General features: G+C 41.0%; 1 long non-coding RNA gene across 1 annotated transcript in view; it reads left to right on the plus strand.

Moving 5' to 3' along the window:
* The first annotated feature begins 509 nt into the window (after nt 1–509).
* The window catches only part of LOC104850191, an 88,233-nt gene continuing 75,378 nt past the window's right edge, over nt 510–13,364 (plus strand). Inside the window, exon 1 of the long non-coding RNA XR_004514418.1 lies at nt 510–635. This is a non-coding gene — a long non-coding RNA (uncharacterized LOC104850191). The remainder of the gene's footprint in view (nt 636–13,364) is intronic.

The following is a 13,364-nucleotide window of genomic DNA, read 5'->3' on the forward strand; positions in this document are numbered from 1 at the left end:
TGCAAAGCCCACAAAGAGTCTCCTTTGCTTGAACTTTAAACTTTACAGAGGAGCAGATGCAACAAAACAGGGGCAAAAAGTTCCTCAGCTCTCCTGCTACCAGCGGATAGGGTTAAGGGTCTCCTGGTTTCTCTTTGGACTTAAGGGGATTGTGTACTTCAGGACAAGCTTTGTAGGGCTACTGACTTCTCTGTACATTTTGTGCCCTAGGACTTTGGGGAAACAGGGAGCTGGTAAACCAAGAATATGAAAAGGAAGTCTTGTGTTGTGTTCATGCATAAGTAAAGTGGCAGCTGCTAGTTGAAAAGTATATTTTCGTTATTAAAGAAGCAAATTAAAATAGCAAGAAAACAATGGAATGATCAGGTTGCAAAAGTTATTTGCTTTGATTAAAAAGCACCAATAAATGTGTCTTGGTCCTATAACTGCTTCATTTAGCACTTGACATATAATAGATTTTTTTCACAGTATAATATCTCCATTGAAATATAATTATTTTGCAGATTGCTCAACTGAATACTCTCATAAACATGCTGTTAGGGGGACTCACCCCTGGTGATCATCAGGATATCATGACAGTGTGCACGATTGATGGACACGTGAGGGACGTGGCAGCCACGCTTGGAGCAGAGAAGGTGATTTTTTGCAAAGCAATTACCCTAATGCATTTTTAAAAGCATAAAATAAAGAATCATTTCATTTGCTGAAAAGATATTTTAGGTGCTTCGGTAGAGCAGTGACAGAATATTTTGATTGTCAGGGGTTCTTTTTTCTTTAAAGTTAGGTAATTACATTTACCAGTTAAAGAATTGCCATTTAAAAATAATATTTTGTCTAAATGTTTAAAGATGTCTATTAAAAATGTATACGGAACATGACAGCGGCCTTTTCATGCTGTAATTCTAGTCAGTGGTCTGAAAACAATTAGGAGGAAAAATGTACATTTATTCAGTGCTAGCTGGAGAGTCGGGAATCTATATAGTACATTACGGTTTTTAAGATAGTTCTATTTGTGCTCAGATAACACCTCTGAGACAGGTTCTATGGCAGTGTGTGCTCTGTATTTGGTTTCTCCAGTAACCTCCCCAGTGGCCAAAGCCCCCCAGGGCCTGTGGCCCCAAGGACATGTTGTCTTCTGCTAAGAAGGGAGAGAAAATGGAAGAAAACAAACAGAGTGGCGAAACGTTACCCACCTATTTGGGCCCTCCTCTGGTGGAATGTACATCAGCGTGACTATACTTGCTGCAATATTGAAGTATTTGCTTACCTCTTAGTAAAAATGTCCCCCTAAGCCAGGCCACTCCCTGTGGAGCTCCCTACACATCCCCAAGCTGGACCCAGCAGCCAAAAGACACACGCCTGCCTGAGCAGAGGCTGGCTTCCCTTCCAACCTGTGGGTGTCTGGGCTGCACTGGTCCTCACCTCCGTTTGGATGGATCTTTGAGGTGCAGCTTGGGAGCATGTGGAATACTCAAAAGCAAAAGCTGACGTGTGTGGTGCGGTGGTTACGCAGTACAGGACTGAAATGAAAGCACACCCAGCATTCCTGATGGTGCTGAGCTCAGGCCAGGGGTTCTGGGTACAGCGGTGGGCCCCAGGACTGCACCTTGTGGTGGTTCCAGGACCTCCATCCACCGAAGCCATTGACTTCTTTGTGCCTCTGGAGGGGCAAAAAGTCCTCTCGGGTCAGGAACAACCTCCTGGAGAAGGGAAAAGGCAAGGATAGGCTGCAAAACTGCACGACCATGATCAGCTAAAGCAAACTGAGGGTCGGGTCCTAGATTCTTCAATAGGCAAATTGAAGCCTGGAGTCCGACTTCCAGGGAAGACCCAGGAAGACCTTCACTCTCATCCAGAGCTCTGAAAGGAAGTGTGGCAACTGCAGTGGAGCATTCTGCACAGGGGCCCATAAGGTACCCAGAGGCTCAGGCCTTCTTTTCCTTTTCAAATTCAATCACGGTGAAAACCTAACAGGTCTTGCCACCTTCTGGCTTGCAGTCCCCCATCAACCTGCCACACCCCTGCCAGATTGCCTCTCACACTGCAAATCTGATCTTGACCCTCCCAACCTGAGACCCTTCTGTGCCTTCCGCAGCAGCAGTCTCCAATCCTTCCTGAGCATGTGCCCCCAGTTGATGTATTTATTTATAAATTATATACAGGTATATGGATAGGGGATACAAAAATAGATTTAAAAATCGTACGATTAGTAATAAGCATCTTAATATTCTTCTCCCATGTTCCTAATGGATTGTTTTGTGCACAGCACGCTGGGGACCAGTGGTCCATTAATGCCTTGCCAGTCATCAGGGAGCCTGGCTGACAGGCATGTTAGGAAGGAGGGGGCCACGCTAGGGCTTGGGATTCTGCTGTAAAAAGCCCTTAGGTGAGGTTGTGGTTTCTGACCTTCATAATCCTGGTGTATAGTTTTCCTTGGCTTCTGAGACTTGCCTTATGAAAGTAATCCTTGAATTTTTTATTTTAACTTTTAGAACTTTCTAAGTAAATACTGTCATTACTAAGCTAAGTGATAAATGTTTTCTGGCACTGCCTAACATCCCTGAGAACAATCACTTCGATTTTGCAACACACTTAATAAAGAATTAATTGAATACATCTTTTTGACTACAGTAATTTATTTAGTGTTAGGAATTTTGAGGAAAGAGATTTTTATTTGTGCTTACGACAAAGTAATTAGCGATAGTCATTTTACTGCAAAGACGGGTTTTGGAAGAGGTTTTACTTTTTTGTAAAGGTATCATTTATTATGGTAGAGCTTGTGGGAGAGACTCTTTGTCCAGGACAATAGTCTTTTAGCCTTGTTAGAGTCTTATTCTATATAAATGTGCCTAATTGTTACAGTTGCTAAACAGAACCCATCCTTCTGAGTGGGATCATTTAGCTACGAGGAGGCATAATAGCAGTTGCATATGAAATTTGCGGCAATTTTGCATATTCTTTCTGCAGAGAATTTCTTTCCCCTGTTGCCAAAGCCGCTGAGGAAGCGCTGCTGTTTCCCCCATTGTCAGGGGCAGCTGTCTCTCTGTGCTGAGGCCTGCACCCAGCAGCCGGGCAGATGGTGGCTGGGAGCTGAGGCGTCTTCTGCGCACGGGACCCACTTTGTTGGCTTTGGGGAAGCACAGCTGCTGCGCTGTTAGGGTGGTGGCAGCGAGGCACCGTCTGCATCTCAGACACGAGGCCCTTCTACTGAGCCATGTTCTGGGAAAGGGTGCTTGGGGTCTCCGGAGCATTGAATAAGCGCTTGCATATTCAGAGTGCCAGGGTTGTGTGAAAATATGGATTGCTATTAATTAGAATTTTGGCTAGGAATCAGGCAGGAGGTGTGTTGCAAGAGCTTGGGGAAACTGCTATGCCAGATCTGCATGTTAATGTATTCCCGATGGGAGAGGCAAGCCCAGGCCCTGCAGCCTGCTTCACACTGGCTTCTCACGCTCGCCCCTCCACGTCCACCTGTGTGGTTTTCCCACTCTGATGAGGCTTTGATAAAGCGCTCAGTAGCCTGGGGAGGGATCTACTCCCTGGAGGTGGAAGAATGTTTCCTGGTCCTGGCTGCTGGACTGAAGGGAGGCAAAGGCTCAGTGGAGAGGCGGGCAAGGGCCCTGGCTGAGCAGGTTTATCCCTGCGAGGTAGCTCGGGCTCTGCTCCTCCTTTTCCACCCTGCCTTACATTTCATCCAGTCTCCTCCAAAGTGGACACTCAGGCTTCAGCTAGGTACGTGTTTTTAAAAATAGCTCTACTAATACATAATTCACATATGGTACACTTGACTAACAGTGGCTTTTAGTATATTCATTTATATATATAGCATATCTATCTATATCTATGTTTATATCTATTCCCACAGTCAGTTTTTAGGACATTTTTATCCCCGAAAAGCAACCCTGTTGTTTCTTTTGCTATAGGATATTTCTTTACCCTAAGTATACTTAATTCCTCTTCCTCAGCTCTAAGTATCCAGTTATCTACTTTCTTTCTCCAGATACTCAGAAACTTTCGTGTATGACTAGGCTGGAGGTGTGAGGAGCAGTGTATGTGTGTGGGTCTGTAGGTAGGGTGCAGCCAAGAGCCAAGTGTGGTGGCACAGCCCTGCTCAGGTCTGTAACCCCAGCACCCAGGGGAGCCGAGGCAGGAGGATCACAAGTTGGAGCCCAGCCTGGATAACTTAGTGAGACTTTGTCAAAATTTAAAAAGGTGGGAGTGAGGTGGGGAAACAGCTCAGTGTGAAGGACCCAGGTTCAATACCCAGTCCCGGAGAAGGGCAGGGGATAGGACAAACTTTCAGAACAGTTGAGGAAGCAGCTTGAGCACATAAAATCACCATCTCTTGAAGTCAGCAGTGACCCACTTTGGCGTTGCCATCCCAGACTGATGCATTAGCTTACTAGACCACCACTGACTCTTTTTTACCCTTTTTTGCTTACCTAGTCAGGCTGCAGTTTATACATATTTGAGAAAAGTTAGTTTATATTCTACCATACCATGAAGCTGTATTTTTGTTTAATTGATTTATCAATAATGTACCTTTAGGGCTGGGCGTGGCGGTGCATGCCTGTAATCCCAGCACTCGGGAGGCTGAGGCAGGAGGATCGCTGTGAGTTCGAGACCAGCCTGGACTACATAGTGAGTTCCAGGTCAGTCTCAACTACATAGTGAGACCCTGTCTCAAAAAAAAAAAAAAAAAAAAAATTGTACTTTTAGGGACAGGGCTACTTAACGTTTCAGGTCAGAAGTATCAAAAGCTTGGCCAGTCACTCAGGAAATGGTAATAACAATAACGTATTTGAAGAGGTCCACAGATAGAATTCGCACTGGACAAGTCTCAGGATGATATTATCTTTTGAGAATTTTGTTAGTTTGTCATTATTTATTATTTGTAGATTATTTTCCCTAACAATTTCACTCTCCCCATTTTTAGTACTTCCCACCAATAAAAATGTTTTTTTATAAATGGCACATAGTTTCAAATAATTTGGAACTGGAAAAAATTTCAGGGACAATTTTATCAAAACTACTCATATTATTAGTTGAAAGCTCGAACTTTAAATACCATAAAATCTAGGGATTGGGTTCAATTCATGGAGCCACTCATTAAACTTTTCTTTTTGTTAGCATGAAATAAAAATATCTGTTTTGGAAAATACCATTATATTTCTAGAGATGGTTCTTGATTTGATAAAAAAAAATCATTTTCTCCCTGCTTTGGATCCTTATTGTCAGTGACAACTGTTGGATTTGGCAGAAGATTCTTGGAAATTCTGCCAGAATTGAGGCAAAAGAAAAGAAAAAAGAAAGAACAGAAAAAGACGCAGTGAATGTCTTGGAGGTGGAGAAGGGAAATCTTAAAACTATGGCGCAAACAGAATGGAGAAGAGGGCGACCTCCCTCTGTCCCTCTTTCCCTCTCTTCCTCTCTCTTCCCAAGGGATGAGTGAGGCTGGGGTCAGAACTTGGGTGGGAAAATCTCAGCATGGCTAAAGAGGAAGAACCTTTAAGTGGACTGTCCACACGTGCCTGTCCTCAGAAGACCTGTCCTGCAGCGAGCATGTGAGTCCCTGGTAGGCACCAACAGTTTCTCTACCCCATGGGCATCTTTCTCTTAGGGGGTCAGTGTAGGCATCTGCTGCCGGGCAGGACTGCACGACAGTCTCGTCGTGTGGAAATTGTTTCTAACCTTGAGTGACATCGGAGGATATTCATACCATCAAACGCCAGAAGTGACAGCCGTGGAGATGACATGGCTCAACCTTGATGATCATGAAAGTCGCCAACCTGGGGCCCTGGACCCTCTGTTCACCCTTTCATATACAAACTGGACATGACAAGGATTCATAGGGAGTGCATTCTCAGAGAATATGCTTTGGGATTCAAATTCAGCTTTTGTTCTTTTTTGACTTGATAATTTAGTACCCTGAGACTATTGTTATCTAAAAAAGGTATATAAGCAAGTCATTGTCTTATCAGAGGACATGTTTTAAATTCAGCGTTAGGCTCCTGTGCCTAAATGTGATCGACTCAATGAAGAATAAATGAGCACACAGCCTTTTTGGTCGGATATCTATGGGCAGCAGGGTGGACTTTCTTTGTGTGAAAGACCAGGCCATTCCATATGCTAACATGGAGAAGAGCTAACAGGTATTTTTCAGTTTAACTGAAAAGACACTGACCGTGAGGAAGGCAATTAGTTCTTCAGCATATTTCTTGTAATGCATGTACTGTATTCCAAAAAGTAGATTGTAAATTTTTGGAAGCGTTTACATAAACGTTGCCATGGACTGTCAAGAAAAGTAGGGTTCATGGCGACCATGTAATGTTGCTGACTAATGATGTTTTAGAATTGCTGACACAACACATAGGAGTTAGAACGAATTCACTAGACAGGCTTACCAAATATTTGCATAGATGGCAAGTATGTGCATGCAACATTCTTTAAATATTGGTTTTTATATTGAGTATGAAAATTTCTCACTTGTTAAGTTTCTCACTGAAATATCCAGTTAACTGAGCCAGTAATTCAATTTCTGTTTGGCTCGGGAAGTGGCTCCTGCCTTTCATATTACCACATGCCTGTTTTGGAAGTGGTTAACTGTTTTCACTGTACTTACACTGTTCTAAACCATACCCTCTACAGCTCTGTCTTCTTGTGTGTGTGTGTGTGTGTGTGTGTGTGTGTGTGTGTGTGTGTGATTAGCAAAAGCTACAGAAGAGAGAGACTGAGAAGAACTCTTTCCCTCAGTGAAAGAGTTTCTGAATTGTTTGCATGAGATCTCTAAGTCATTTTTATCATTGTTTGCCAAAAATAACTTTTAGTGCTACATATAGCTAATTTTGTTTTTGCTTTTATTGAGCTACAAAAAATCTAGCAGTTCTGACAAGGTTATGAAGTCATAAGCATTTCATGAAGTAATATTTGGATATGTTCTACAAGAGCCTCTACATTTTCCTCTCCCTCCCTCCCTTCCTTTTTTCCTTCCTTCCCGGCATCCCTTAGCTCTTTGATAGAGATGGTTCAAAGGTTGACAAATAACAAATTCTTTTTACTGTGGTTATGCTTTTGAAGAATTGTAGTAGAAAAAAATCATGGCTTATGCAAATTCGTTCAATTTATTTCCAACTAAGATGAGACTTACAATTTTCAAATCTTAGTTCAACACCAACTGTTGAGACTCTAGCTGAAATGTGAGCAACTAATAATTTTTTTAAAATAATAATTTATGAAAAGAAGAAAATTGAGTGTTTTCATGTGTCTCTGTTGCGAGCCAACCACTTAGATCTGTAGTCTGTCAAGTGGGTGTGGGATAGAGGGTAACTATTTTATACACAGGTATTTTATTTCTTCAGTGACATGCATGGGCTGAAATAACCGTTTAATATAATTAGTAATTATTAGGTATCCTGTATAGCAAATGCTTTGCTGCAGCAATAGCAAGCAGTTTCAACAACTTCACAAATAAATCAAGGTGTGTGGATTAAGGATTAATGGGGGCTTATCACAGAGTGGGCCCAGAAAGCCTTTTGGTCCTGGGTTCATATTTATGAAGTCTTGAAATTTATTTTTTGACATTATCCCCAAATCAAGCTACCCAGAGAGGGCTACATTGCTAACACTGAACACTGAAAATATTTAGTTGTTTCTGTAACTCTGTTTCAGCATATGTTTGTGTATTAATATATTTAGCACCTTAAAACATGGACACAGTACAAATGTTTCAGCATTTCCTGGAGACCAGACAAACCTTCCCAGCCATACTCTGTCCACATACAGAATCTTCCACTTTATGCTGTGAGAAGGAAAGGAGTTGATGGCTTTGCTTTTGCAGACTCAATGCTTCCAAAATGGCAAAGCTAAAGTGGGAACAAGGGTATGGTACCTGACACTGGGCTCATTCCTCCATTTGCCCACTGAACAAAGATTGATGGATGGTCAGACAGAGCTGTGAAGGAAGTTGAGCTCTGCCATTTCTTGGGTATGCTGCTTTCTGGGTGTCAATTTCCAAATTTAACTGGGAGCAACAGTGGTACTTGCCTCAAAGTATATAATAGGGGTGAAAGGAAGTAATGTGTTCCAGACTCAGCTCAGCCTGGTGTGAACCAAGAACCCAGTAGCAGTTAGAAACCATTATTAGCAGTATTACTTTGTATTGTAACATATGGTAGGTGCTGTGCTAGGCATTGGATCAAAAAGTGGATAAAACATGGTATGTGGTCTAGAGAGATGATGAAATGATGGCAAATTCAGTATGATAGCAATATAGCTGGCATTTGTGCAGTGTTCAATGTGCAATGTTCCGAGAGGCAATGCTCAGCTGTAGTTTGGGTGTTATGTTAGCTTTCCTGTCACTGTGACGAAAATACCGGAGGAAATCAATTTAAAGAAGGGAAGGTTTATTTTGGCTCATGGTTTCAGAGGTTTCAGTCCATGGTCACATTCCTCCATTGCTACTAGGTTCATGGTGAGGCAGAACATCATGGTGGAAGGGCATGGCTGAGGAAAACTTCTCACCTCATATTGTCCAGGAAGCAGGGAGGGAAGTACGGACAAAACGTATTCTCCAGGGACACACCTCTAGTGATCTACTTCATCCAAGTAGGGTTCACCTCCCACTAACACCACATGCTGGGGACCATGCTTTCAACTCAATGAACTTTATTTTTATTTGCTTTTGGTACTGGGGATTGAACTCGGGACCTTGCACTTGCAAGGCAGGTGGTAGGACCACAGATGAACTCATGAACTTTTGAGGGACATTTCAGATCCAAACCATAACAGGTATAGAGAGCACTTCATAGATGTCAGAGAAAACCCACATTTTTGTTTCACCCAACCACTATTAGCTTTGAAACTTTGGGCAAATTGGTTGCTCTGAGACTCAATTTCTTAATGTACAAATGAAAGAGCAAAGACTTGCTGAACCAACTATATTGATCTGAACTGTGTCAGGTACTTTCCATGACATAAGTTGAGCTTCTGACCTTGTTACTGATACATCCTTAGATCTTGGGGAAAAAAATTCAACCATGCTTGTCTCCACTTTGTCAATGTCTCATATTTAAGCTAATTTCCAGTTTTGATGAACTTTGAAAACAAATGTCTTATGCACACTTGGATAAATTTGTCTTGAAAGTCAATTGTCCACTTGGTGGCTCTTGCTCTGCGATATTTTGGTCATAGAGGACCCAGAGTGAGCTTCCCTTGGGGCTCTCATTGATATCTGCAGTGTCTTCTATTGAAGACTTCTCAGCCATTTTTTTATGAACCTAAAAATGTTAGGGGAGCAGGGAGGATGATGATTCAAGTGTGTTTGTATATTTGTGTCATCTTTCAGTGTCAGGGATTAATAACAACTTGATAAATATCCATTTCCCTGTCCATGTGACAGGAAGAGTTTTGGTTTTAGTATGTTCCAGAAATCCCTTGGCAGATTTTGAAGCAAAAATTCAAATAAAATGGAGCCACTAATCTCTTTTCCATGGCAAATATCTTACCCCTGCCTCAGCCAATTGAGTGATATGTTCCTTGTGTGGTGTTTTCATCCAACCATGGGCACCTGTGGGACAAAAGATATCAAGGACATAAGGCTTCCTCTGATAGGTTCTGGGCCCCTCACCTAAAGATGTCAGGACCAAATGTATCAGAAATGGTTAAATATGAGGCTGTTCCAGCTGAAAGGAAAGTACAATATAGTCCTTATAAATCATTTGCATTGCTTTGTAGAAAAACAAAATTTTTTTTCGTAGCTGGTAGAAGTTAGGGCTAAAATAATCCAGTATTAAAACTCATATATCATCCTTAGAAAGTAATCTGGAGGACTATGCATAATAACAAACCAAAAATATTCTGCCAGACTTGGTCTAGTGCCCAGAGAGCTGTACAGACACAGAAATACTCCCCTCCACCACCCCCAAGCTGGCTGTTCCAAGACAGCCTGGAAGCACAGAGATCCTGAGATCTTTACATGGTGCCGCCTACTGGGAAACTCGAAGAGCCGAGCCTTTCTCACCCATCCACACAAGGGAAATAAGCCTCGGACCAACCAATGGCTCTACCATCTTAAAAAAATATTGGAATACTGAAGTAGAAATCCCATTAAAGATGTATATGCAGCATTTCTAATGGCAGTGTTTTATGTTGTTGAAGTGAAGTGTTTCTTTCTCCTCTCCATCTGGTTCATATCTGTAGTGAGAGAAATGGATGGTCCTGTAACGTGTCACATGCTTGTTATTTCATGTGACTGAGCTAAAAGAATACAGTTGTTCAATGTGAAGGTCTAAGTTGTAAAGTAAATCTGTCCTGAAATTTTTTACAAAATCCTGAATATTAAATAATGTGTTAAAATGATTAAATCACCCTTTTAGGCACAAAGCAAAGGCTTTGTAGTGAACATTTATTGTTAAAGATGGAAATAATGCTTAATTTGAAAAGAACTATGTTGAACACATTTTGCAACACTTGGCTTAAAATTTTAATCAATACCTAGATAGTTCTTATACTTTATTTTTACAGAGAAGAAATTAAGATTATTTGATCTGAAGAGAAACCAGAGTACTAGTTCTTTTTCTAATAGACTTTTATTTACTTTATTTTATTTCTTTTTGGTACTGGGGATTGCACTCAGGACCTTTTGCTTGCAACACAGGTGGCAGAACCACTGAGCTAAATCCCTGGCCCTCTAATAGACTCTTAAATAAAAGCTGCCTATCATGACGGGCAAAACTAGATTCTTGCTTTGAAAGTTGATTCTCTTTAAATGTGATTGCTTATATATTTATACATTAATTAATTCATTCACAAATTTGTCTTGTCATGTCCTACAATCAAAACCAAAGCACATTGTTTATTTGAGTGGAATTGGCAAGGTTTGAACATTTATCCGTCTGGCAGTCGAATCCCACTGGAAGATAGATCTTGAGATTCCTGAGGGAGAGTGTAGCCTTCACAGTCCTTAGTCTTCTCTAAATAGCATTAATTACTCTAAACTTTTGCAAAGCTCTGGACAGAACACCAGACTCTGATGAGGCTTCAGAACACCAAAGCTCTACATCGCTTAATAAGGTGGATCTTTAGCCTGTGGCAACTAAGAGAGCAGGTGGTGGAGGGTGAAGCCTATTTTGACTAGCCAAGGAGGCATAGTGAGTCGTTGGTCACACAGCTCTACAAAGAAGTGGATGCCAAGAGTTTTGCAGGTCTGGCTATGAGCTCCCTTAGTGAGCACTCTGGAATTTGTTTCAGCCTGTTGTCTCCAGAGTTTCCTACCACAACATGGAGATTTTCAAAACTTTTAATCAGTGGAGTTTGCTTTCAAATGAAATTGTATATAGACTATTTGTGTATGAGATAACCAAAAATATTGCTACTTTCATTGAAGCAAGGTGATAAGCCTTGTACAGAAGAGGCTTGGGATGGGAAGTTTCTTGGTAGATCTACCAGTCATGCTCCATAGTTAAGAAACCATGATAAGGGCCGGGGATTTAGCTCAGTGGTTCAGTGACCTGCCTTCCAAGCACAAGGACCCGAGTTCAGTCCCCGGTACCAAAACAACAACAACAACAACAACAACAACAAAAAGAAACCATGATAATGTCCTCATGGGTCATGCCACTGTCTCCTTCGAGAACAAGTTAACTGCAAAATACAGAAAAGAAAGAGGGTAAGCTACCACATTTTATGGTGATTGAATAAATGTTATTTTTTATTGCAAAATATTCAACGGTACACTTTAGGCATACATAATGGTAATATGCATTGTAGGGAATTTGCACCTGTACATGATACATCCTCCCTGCCCATGGGTGAATAAATTTTAGAGAATATCTAAAATGATGATTTTGTTAGCATTGTAGTCAAAGGCAGTAGTTAAATAGCAAGGTGGTGAGGGTGTATCAGATAGTTAAATGTGTCTACTGAGCTCCAACAGGAACAAACAAAAAACTTAGAAATTCAATAAGAACTATGTAAGGTTTATATGAGTCAGATTATAAAACTTTATTAAATGATAGAGTAATCTTGTCTGAGTTACTTTCCTCTTATAGCTGAGACAAAATACCTGACACCCAAAGTTAAAGGAGGAAAGATTTATTTAGCTCACAGTTTGCAGAGGTTTCAGTGCATAATGGGCTGGCTCCAAGGCATGGTGGCTTGGCAGAGGGGCATTATGGAAGAGAAACAGTTCATGGCAAGCAGAGGACAGCCAAACAGAGCAAAGAAGAGATAAAACCAGCCTCTTTCTGTCTCTTAGATTGTCCAGGCTACAAGGGTTAGGGTGGTGCCAAACCAATCAGTGGACTGATTTAGTAATCGCACACCCTTAATCCTAGCATCCACTAATCCTAACATTATACTATGAATCAATCACACACTCCAGATTCAGCCACCTCTGAAACAGCCCCAACTATGACTGCATGAGGCTTTGGGGGAGACATCTAGACACAGCCATGACAGATTCTGATTAAATCTTAATGAAATTTTCTTAAAAAATATGTCAAGCTGATTCTTAAATTCATCTGGAAAAGATGTACAGCCAGTATTAGCCTAACACACACTTAGGTATTACTAATTAAAATAATTTCTGGCATAATAATAGATGAGTGGAGGAGAAGAGGCAGTTCTAAAATTGAAGATAAAGTTTTAATGTAGATTTTACATGGAAGTTTAAATCAAGATAAACAGCTATCAAAGTAGTAGAATAAAATATAGGCAATTATAAAGGAAATAATACATTTCAAAATTATTGCTCAGCCTCACTAGTACTCAATGAAATAAAAATTAAAACAGCAAATTGCTATTTTTGCTCCGTGGATTTATTGGAAAACCAATTATATCCAATGGTGGTGAAGACTGAGGAAATAAACACTTTCATTTATGATCGGTGAAGGTGTGAGTTGAGTATGATTCTTTCGCTGAAGCTGTTATAATTTATAGCAGTTCTACTTACAGTTGTTTGCCCCAGAGAAAAACTTGGACCTGTCCCAAAAGCTTTCCATACAAGAAGGATCATTACTGCAGTGCTATTACCACGATAGAAAATATAAGCGGCAGGGGAGTGATTAAACAATGTTACCACAGGCTATGCAGAAGTTTTAATCACACAGCAGCTAGATGGAATGAAAGAACTGGGTGTAACTCAGTGGTAGAACACAGGTGGAGCATGCATTCAATTCCAGCGCCAAAAAATAAAAATAAAATAAAATAGATATGTGTATACTGCCATTGAATTGAAGAACTTGTGTGGCCTCAAACTCACAGTGATCCTTTTGCCTGAGCCTCCTGAGTTCTGAGATTACAGGCACACACCATCATGCCTGGCAAGAACTAGATTTTTTAATAAATTAAGCAGGTTGGATATATAT

Source organism: Fukomys damarensis, unplaced genomic scaffold (genome assembly GCF_012274545.1).
Source record: "Fukomys damarensis isolate Sample0158 unplaced genomic scaffold, DMR_v1.0_HiC HiC_scaffold_26, whole genome shotgun sequence".
Classification (NCBI taxonomy): domain Eukaryota; kingdom Metazoa; phylum Chordata; class Mammalia; order Rodentia; family Bathyergidae; genus Fukomys; species Fukomys damarensis.